The following is a 7,764-nucleotide window of genomic DNA, read 5'->3' as shown; positions in this document are numbered from 1 at the left end:
TATACTCTTCTTTATTTGGAATCCCTGGGGACTAATAAAATCCAGAAAACAGCTCTCTAATAATGTAACAATAGAAAAAAGATTGGTGAGATCATCAGCTCAGTTTCTGAAACATAAGCAACTCTACTTTATAGTAGATTTTGATTATTAGTCAACTTAAATATGTGGAATAGGATAAGAAGCATACATATCTATTACAAATATGATTATGTATGTGTGTTTGTTGATGTGATTTTGTTTGCTTGTTGTTTACATATTTTGCTATTGTTTCTTTCTTTAATGATTTCATTTTCCTGTCACTATAGTGCTATATGATTTCATCTGAAGTTTTAAATTGATCAGCATTTCTTCTGCAGAAAAACAGTCATTATCCTTCAGAGGATATTGGTTGTAAGGAAACCTGAACTCCTGTATTTATTGTAGCACTATTTACAACAGCCAAGATGTGCAAACAATCTAAATGCCTCAAAACAGATGAATGGAATAAGATGTGGTATCTCTACACAATACTACTCAGCCATAAAAAAAAAAAAAGTATAAATTCATGTTATTTATGGCAATATGGGACTGGAATGACTTATAGTAAGTGAAGTAAGTCACAAGGAGAAGAACAAATATCAGATGGTTTCACTTATCTGTGGAATACAGAAAAACTAAACAACAGGTCAGACAATGACAAATCTTGAAAACTGACCATAGAGCTGAGGTATCTAGGAGGGATGGAGGATGTGGAGAGAGAGGAGGGAGGGATGAAGACAGGAGAGGGAAGAACACATTAGACTGTGACTGAGGCTATCAGAAAAAGGATGTGATGAGGTGGTAGCAAAGGTGGGGGGGAGGTTTAAAGGAGGATTACTTTTTTGATTGCTGAGTAATATTCCATTGTATATATGTACCACATCTTTTTAATCCAGTCATCTATTTTTGGGCATTTGGGTTGACTCTACATCTTTCCTATTGTAAATAGAGCAGCAATAAAAATAAAGGTGCAGGTGTCCTTTTGAATCAATGTTTTTGAGTCCTTTGGGTAGATAACTAGGAGTGGAATTGCTGGATCATATGGAAGCTTCTTTTTTAGCAGTTGGAGAAACCTCCAAACAGCTTTCCATAGTGGTTGTATGAGTTTGCATTCCCACCAGCAGTATTGGAGAGTTCCTTTTTCTCCACATCCTCACCAATATTTGAGCCTTTTGCAGCAACATGGATGGCACTGGAAGGGATCATGCTTAGTGAAATAAATGAGAAAGAAAAAGAAAAGTACCATATAGTTTCACTCATAGGAGGTGCATAAGGGATCACACACACACACACACACAAAGCAACTGTAATAAGGTAAAAATGAAAAAACAACAAACTATAAGCCAGAGACATTTTACAGGGGTGAAGAGGAGAATGGGATCAAAACTGGGGTGAGAAGAGTGCACTGGATTATGGTGGTGGCATGGCACATGGGTGAATTGGTGGTGGGAAGTCCACAGGGATTACAGCCGATATGAAAAAATGCACAAAATGAAGAATGATGTAAAATAAATAAATTAAAATAAATAATAATAATAATATATGTATATATATAATAAAGGAGGATTACTGAGGTTTTGGTGGTGGGTGTGGTGAAATAACATACATTGGTAGAGATGCAAACCTATACCCCTAAGATAGACTGTGATGTAAATCAACATTGCCTCAATAAATATACCTTTATAAAAAGGGATTAGAAACCAGGTTGACAAAAGTTTCCTATTTTGTAAAATCAAAAGTAGGAAAGGATAGCTAGTTTGGGAAATAATTATTTATGGAGCATCTGCTATGAATGGAGGCCAAGCTTGCAAAAGGAGATTTTAAGTGTGATTTTTTAAAAATAATTTATGTGCATCTTCTTTGTTATAAAGCCCCTTATCTATAAAATGGCAGTTGTTTTATGTTCATTTATACTAGATAATTGTGAAAATTAAATGAGTAAAGTATTTAGAATAATGCTTAACACAAAGTAAGAGCAATAAAATATCAATAAAAATCCAATAATAATACATAAACACACAAATGATAAACAAATATAAATATACATATTCCTTTTTGGCTTTTAAACCAATGAGTATATTATTCCTCAAAATATGTTTTTCTCCCTTTCCCATTGATAACTTCTATAACTTGAATTTCTTTTGAAATTAAGATGCAAAAGTCAATGTCTTTGAATAGTAATCGTATTTATATAGACTAAAAGTGTTGATAATTTCTGTTAACTTGAGAAGTCTAGAACTTGGTTTGGTCTTTAAGCCACATTTCCAACAATAAAGTAATCCATGGTGAGCTGAATCATACCTAAAGAATATTTGATTCCTGTTGCCAAACTTTTTCCCAAACAATAAATTCCTCTTCTTCAGGAGACTGATGTGATTCCCATTCTTATTTCTCTTTAAAATCTATTCTTAGAAAATGCTGAATGTGATATGTACATTGTTAACCATTAAAAGCTGCCTTTCATTTTTTTCATAGAAGTTGATGGCTGCTGCTACATCCCACTTGCATTTCTTAGACTGGACCTCTTAGGATCTGCTTAGCCACAAATCCTTGAACATATACTGCACATTTGTTTTGCTACTTCTTTTCTATTAACTTTGAAATTAGTTCCAAACTCAACAGTCTTTGAAAGTATTTTGAAACTTGTAAAGGTTGTTTTGAAAGCTACTCCTATTCATTTTGGAAAACAGTTTCAAATTCTTTCAGGGTCATTTCTGTCAAGTTTCAGAACATAACAGGAAGTTTCTTTAAAATGCAATGAACAAAGATACAGATTTTTAACATTTTAGGGAAAACAAATACTATTATTGAAAAACATCTTTTAAGCTTTTAAGCACTAAGAATTTCATGAAACACTAAATGAGTCTCCTGACACAACTGAATTGTCAAAAGCTCTTTTTAGTATCTGCATATATGTATATACATATATGCAAATATATGCATGTGTATGAATATATATATATATAAATTAAGGTTAATATAGTTGAAATCTTAGGCTAAGGTTTAACTGCAGGAATGTAATGATTTTAAAGTCTAAATATAAATCAATTAATCGAGTCTAGTATAGCTTTTTTTAGTATACATGTTTATAACTAATAAATCTATAAATGATCACAATTAATTATATAATTTTCACATTTTCAGAACATTGGCTTATAAATTTCAAATATGTAAATTTAATGTACCTGAGAAAAAATATTTTTTAAAAGAATAATTATGAAACATTTATCTTTAAGAAAATTTTATATTGCTGGTCATTGTTATTAACCTAAAATGAATGTGGACTATCAGAAGTTAATTAACTTAAAAATTTGGAGTTAAATGCATTAAGTTCTTACACTTTTTGTAAAAATATAATGTTACATATTTTCTTACTAAAATAAGCAATTAATGATATCACATGACCCTTTATGAAGATATTAAATAATAATATGGCATTCATAAAATATTTTTTGATAATATTAAACCCAAGATAAAAGATGTAAAAGAAATCATATTGAAGTGGTTATTAATTAAAGTGACAATAGGAGAATGCATGTTAAAAAATAACAGTTCAAATCTTGTTTCAAAGCCTAATTAATAACTAAAATTTGTAATTTCTAGAATTTGAAATCATTGTAGAATTTTGAAATCATTGTAGTGGTTTTATGATTTAATGATAAAAAGATTGTATACATGCCATTCTGTCATACAGTCAAATACTATTGAATAAATAGTAAAAAGTGGAAAATGCATTTATAGGCTGTATGGTGTAGGGGAATCTTGTCAAGTATTCAAAAGCAGACTTGTGAAAACTATTTCTGCTGTTTATAGTTTCACATATCTAGTGATGGATATGCAAGAAAATTCCTTCAAAGTAGAAATACTGATAGTGGATGACTAAGAATCTTTAAAATTACTTTTAGCTTTACAAACCTAAAATTAATAGACTCAAAACAATTTCCATATTAAAAATAATCTTTTGAGTTTACAATAGGAGGTCTCGATATAACAATTCCCAAACTTCTCTTTTCATGGTAAAACATCCATATTTGAAAATTTAACATTTCATTCTTTAACTTTTTCAATGTTGAATTTAGATTTATATAAAATATGGATATTTTAAAGACAAAGAATTCACTTACCAGGTGCCTGACTTGGGGAACCAAGCTTCAGATTTTATTTCTGCAGAAGTCCGTTAATGGAAGCTTTACTTTGCATGTTTTTTTACTCATTCATGACAGGCTGTCTTCAGCGGCAGGAGAGAAAAAAAGGACAAGCCCATAAAGCTGTATAGGGTTAATGATTTAGCTGTACAAAGCCTGCAGTTATTTTAGGTATTAAAAGCTTAAGGGAAAGTTTTTTGTTGTCACATATGGTGGTAAATGATGTAACAGGAACCCACAGAAATATATTAAGCTTAGTTTCTGTAAGTAACTGCGATCAGATAATTTGGCACCAAACAGAAACTCCTTGCTTTCACTTTTACTTTGCTTCTGACTTTAAGCATAAACGCACAGTACTGCACAGTGGCTGTTTTATGGCTTCAATGCTCCAATTAAAAACTCCATTTAAAGGTGCTTTCATGTATTTCTACATCTGTTTGGGCAAGTTAGAGAGGCAACAGCAAGTTCTCTGTGTAGAAGCTAAAAGGAGTGAAGCCAAGTTTCTTAAATTTGTGTGTTTATTAATTGGTACAATAATAGAATGTGTAGTCGCAAGCCCTCATTCCACAAAATATGAAAGTGTAATTATTTTATATTATCACCTTTAACATACCAAATATTTTCATTGAGTGGAAAAATCTTAAGTTTTTTCTATAGTCTGTTTCAGAAATGAAGCCCAGAAAAAAATGTCAGATAAGTCAACATTCCAAAAAGGCAATTCAGTATGTTTACAGATTATCTGTAACCTTAATGGGAAAAGGAGGAAAATATTTTTAGTGTGCATGCTTAACATGCTATAAAGATTTTCAAGTTCTCAGGATGCTTCCAAATGTGCCTGTTGCAGAAAATTGCAGATATGCTTTAGGAAATTGCTATAGGAATTCATGATTTAGTAGCATTAGCTATTGCAGAAGAAAGTATGGCATAAAGCAAACAAGAAGATTAATTGGTAAGACACTTCAAGTTAATTTGATTGAAACATGCATTCTACCTAATTTGACTTCATGGGAAAGAGTCAGGGAAATAATCAATTTAATTCACTCTTTTCTCTCCCTTATATCTCCTACCAAGTAGAAATCAGAAGACTAAGAGTCCTATTGGTATAATCCATACACACCAGTCTCAAAGAGCAAAGGACAGGATAGAAAAAAAAATGAAATGTGGCATGTGAGTCTGAAGGAGCAAACATCTAACATAATAAACTTTCAACAGGTGAGCATTTTATGAATAAATATTTTCCAGGAATAAATTTTACAATATGCAGAGCCTATGTGTGTGCATATGCACATATATGTATGTACACACATGACTATATTTATTTACATATAAGCATATATATATGCAATATGGAGAAACTTAAAACATGACCAAAATAACTGGTAAGACATGCTTTCCTCTAAAAATGACTACACCTAGCACCAGAACACAAGTTTTTGTGGAAATAGATCAGTGGATTTCTTCAACACTCCTCTGGATCTGAGAAGTCAGAACCTAAAGGCAAGATTCTCAGAGACTAAATCTCCAGTATGTCATAACAACCTCAGCATGGGCAGTATTTCCTATAGATAATCTGTAAGGTTTGGGCTTATTTTCATCAAATTCTGGAACCTAAATATTTCTGACACTTTTGGTCAAATATTGGAACTCTCAGAAGCATTCATGCAAGTACTGTGTAATGAAGTCAGCATTTTTCAAGAAGAAAATGAGTGACTGAGATTTAAATGTAGTAGGAAGGGTTAAGAGTAAAACTGGGGTGCTTGAATTCTTGAGAAAGTAATTCTTTCTACATGATACCCAAGAGATGCAGAACTGTTGACACAGTACTGATTTAATGAAGAACTGTAAAAAGCAAGATAAGACCACAGGAGTTAACTCTACTAATGTTGGCAAATATTGATTGTTCTCCATTTTCTCTGTGTAAGTAATCTGCTTTGGACTTGGCTCAATGACTTTGGACTTGGTTATCATCTTTTGGACCAGCTAAACTTGAGCATGTTTTTAATCTAAGTTGGTAGATTGGCAGCAAGCTGGAGATATCTGTTCATTCATAGACACAGAGAACAGGCATCAGCAAGGGAACAACTGTGCTTGGAAAAGAACTGAGGACCTGAGAAACAGCACAAAGAGGTGAGACAGAGAACACCAGAAAGGATAGGAAATCTGAGAAATTATCTCATCAGGAAACTTCCCCCCAAACATACTGACTCATAATTCCATTAGCTCCAACCCATTGCAGCTGAATGAGAACCACTTACAGTAAACAATACTGACTGCTGTGTAGACATGGAGTTAGTGCAGCTGGGTCTGATTGAGGGAATATTAAGGATCCTGAAAAGTACACTTTTTCCTATCTGGGTTGAACAGAAATTTGAGCAGTTTCACTACTATGTAATTTGCAACTTCCCATGGTGTCTGTGGCTCAAGTCTATAGCCCCCCCTAAGCATCCTGCTTGAGCCCAAGTCTCAGGGGAAAGGAACTACCATCAAAGCCTATTGGGTTCAGAAACAGGCAGCAGCTGGAGGGGCATTTGCAGCTTAAGAACACCACTGGTTGAATTTGCCTTGAGGGACTTTGACAGATTGTTATCACAGATCCCTCCCTTGGCTCAAACAACTGTACCGCCAAGGGAATCTTAATGACCTTGGCAGTCTATTGCATTAGCCTCCACGTCATCACATCTCTAGCCCTTTCCCTGTAGGCTGGTTTCTTGGCCCACCATTATACACTAGTTCTTACTATTGGTGGTGAGGTTTCAATCAATATTGTAACAGAAAGCAAAACATACAAGACCAGTACCCTGGGACCATCACAGCAGGACTGGGAAGAAAAGTGGTTTAATTTAATTCATAGAAATAATTAAATGGCCTCAAGCAGAATGAGAAGACAGAACAGTAAATTGATGGATAAAGAGAAAGCTTTCAGGTAAAATCACTTAATACGGCAGAATTAGCCAAATTGCCAGAGGAAGACTTAGGGTCAATAGTCGTAATGCAATCAATGCTGTACAGTATATACCTTATAACTTAAATTTTACAACTTAAGTATATATGTTATAACTTAAATTTTATTATTTTTAAGTTAATATATGATATGACTTATAAGTTAACTTATCAGTTAAATTTTGTAAGTCAATAAATATTCAGAATGACTTCCTGTGTAAATCACTTAAGCAACAAATGCAAGGAGTAAATGTAGTGTGATAAAGAGACCAAGATAGAGACTTAATGTGAGTAATTTTTTTTAAAAGATTTATTTATTTATTCATATAGAACCGCAGTACAGGCCAGAGATGCGGAGGGTGAGAGGATTCACCAGAGGCAGAGCAGAGAACAGAACAGGCAGATCGACGAAGTATACTGCTGAGGGGAGCAACGGGCGAGTCAGGAGAGGTCTGCCTCGCCGTGTGGATCTCCTCCGGGGCAAGCGGGGATCGAACTCATGCGGAAGTGGCTCAAGCCTAGTGCTGTGCTTTAACCCGCTGCGTCACCAGGGAGGGCCCTAATGTGAGTAATTTTTTTTAAAGATTTATTTATTTATTCATACAGAACTGGGGTACAGGCCAGAGATGCGGAGGGTGAGAGGATTCACCAGAGACAGAGT

At 33.8% G+C, this 7,764-nt stretch overlaps 1 protein-coding gene across 1 annotated transcript in view; it reads right to left on the bottom strand.

The window, feature by feature from the left end:
• SULT1B1 (sulfotransferase family, cytosolic, 1B, member 1) overlaps positions 1-4,226 on the bottom strand; it is a 25,896-nt gene extending 21,670 nt beyond the window's left edge. Inside the window, exon 1 of the mRNA XM_004681240.2 lies at positions 4,143-4,226. The gene's annotated coding sequence lies outside the window, so the exon portion shown is untranslated. The remainder of the gene's footprint in view (positions 1-4,142) is intronic.
• Between the last annotated feature and the right edge of the window lie 3,538 nt (positions 4,227-7,764).

The sequence above is a fragment of the Condylura cristata genome, unplaced genomic scaffold (assembly GCF_000260355.1).
Source record: "Condylura cristata isolate star-nosed mole 26May11 unplaced genomic scaffold, ConCri1.0 scaffold00012, whole genome shotgun sequence".
NCBI lineage: Eukaryota > Metazoa > Chordata > Mammalia > Eulipotyphla > Talpidae > Condylura > Condylura cristata.
This window is presented reverse-complemented; position numbering and strand designations above follow the sequence as displayed.